Source organism: Sinocyclocheilus grahami, unplaced genomic scaffold, assembly GCF_001515645.1.
Source record: "Sinocyclocheilus grahami isolate Dianchi unplaced genomic scaffold, SAMN03320097.WGS_v1.1 scaffold9167.1, whole genome shotgun sequence".
Taxonomy (NCBI): Eukaryota; Metazoa; Chordata; class Actinopteri; order Cypriniformes; family Cyprinidae; genus Sinocyclocheilus; species Sinocyclocheilus grahami.
Window position 1 is genome coordinate 1 of NW_015512438.1, and position 1,642 is coordinate 1,642.

Below are 1,642 nucleotides of genomic sequence, written 5' to 3' on the forward strand. Positions count from 1 at the left end.
AGGATAGATATGGTTAGCACAGCGAAGGCAGCAAATATAACCACCATGATGACAGAGCCCACATAACTGAGCTGCTGGAAGGAGATCCGCATCACCATTAACCACAGCACCTCAGACAACTCTGAAAAACACACACACACACACACACACACACACATACAGCATGACTAGATGCTCCTCCTCAGTGACGACGGCAGCAGTGAAACACACGAGAGCACTTACGGGCGTGAGCCAGGCTGAGGGCCCAGAGCCGCAGGTACGAGGCCGTGTTGGAGATGCAGCCCAGACAATACTCGATGGTGTGAATGGCCTGGTGCATGAACACGTTCGCTGCATCAAACTCCTTACAGACAATGGCAGATGGAAAGAAGAAGAAGATATCATAAAAATGGCAAATTCAAGAAACTGTTCACCTAATTTCTGTCATCATGTAATGTTTGTGACACAGAGCTACCGTACGACTTCAGAAGATCTGGAATAGTACAGCATGCTAGCAATGGCAAGGTCATGGGTTTGATTCCCAAGGAAATAATTGATCAAATATGTACCTTGATTGAATGCCATGCAAGCTGCTTTTATATATACACACATGCTTTGTGCACTTTTTAAATTTGAAGCTTCAAAACATCAAGTTCACATTCATTGTAACTTCTGGAAAATACAATAAGTTGCACCAGGTCAAAACTGCATTGTTGAGAAGAAGAAAAAAAACACAAGTTGGCTCAGTAAGTCAATTAATTGTTACATGCAAAAATAATGTAAGAAAACAGTATATACAATGAATGGCAACACTTTAGTTTAGGGACCAATTCTCACTATTATTAACTAGTTGCTTAGCATCCATATTACATGCATATTGTCTGTTTATTAGTACTTATGAAGCACATATTAATACTTTATTTTGCATGACCATTTTTTAGATCACTTAATCCGACCCCATACCTAAACTATTAATAAGCAGCAAATTAGGAGTTTGAGGCAAAAGCTAATAGTTAGATAATAGCGAGAATTGGTCCCTAAACTAAAGTGTGACCAAATGAACATTTATAAACACTATAAAGATGTATTTTAGTTTCCCCTCACTCCACAACAAATCCTTTAAATGTAATGTTATTCAGAACAGAACAGGAATGAAAAATGCAAGTATAAAAAACGAATAGAATCACTGAGAATTCGAGAAGTCAGATTTATTTTAGTTAATCCATTTGTTCAGATGGTTCATTTGAATAAATTCTTACAAAAAAAAATCATCTCATCACTTAACAGGGTCCACACAGAGTTTTTTTTACTGAAACAAACGTTTTCTGAGCTGCCTTCACACTTGTTAAGTATGTCAAAAACCCTGCAAATAATGAGGAATGATGTGACGATCTGCCATGTGACCAAAAGCTGAGTGCATCTACTGAGAAATTCAGATAGTAGTGCTTCTGACAACCCAAACCCAACTCTCACCACACCCTCAAAGATAAAATCAATGCACATTCATAACCGTCAAGCGCTCTGGCAGACATTTCTCAAGCGTTTAAGCGTCAAATCACTTTGAATGAATCAGTAAAAAAAACCCAGTTCATTACACCCGTCTACTTTTCCCTATTTCCCTCTTACCTCCTCTTCTCCTCCTCCTCCTCCTCCTCCTCCTCCT

General features: G+C 38.9%; 1 long non-coding RNA gene across 3 annotated transcripts; it reads right to left on the minus strand.

Annotated features, from left to right (window-relative positions):
• Positions 1-6: 6 nt before the first annotated feature.
• LOC107578166 (uncharacterized) lies at positions 7-1,638 on the minus strand. Of its 3 annotated transcripts, none has more exons than XR_001608317.1 (3): positions 1,606-1,638; positions 223-343; positions 7-121 (listed from the first exon to the last, which is right to left on the minus strand). It is a non-coding gene; the product is annotated as an uncharacterized lncRNA (long non-coding RNA). The 3 variants fall into 3 exon arrangements; XR_001608319.1 differs by having other exon boundaries at positions 223-340; positions 1,606-1,636; XR_001608318.1 differs by lacking the exon at positions 1,606-1,638 and adding an exon at positions 549-581.
• Between the last annotated feature and the right edge of the window lie 4 nt (positions 1,639-1,642).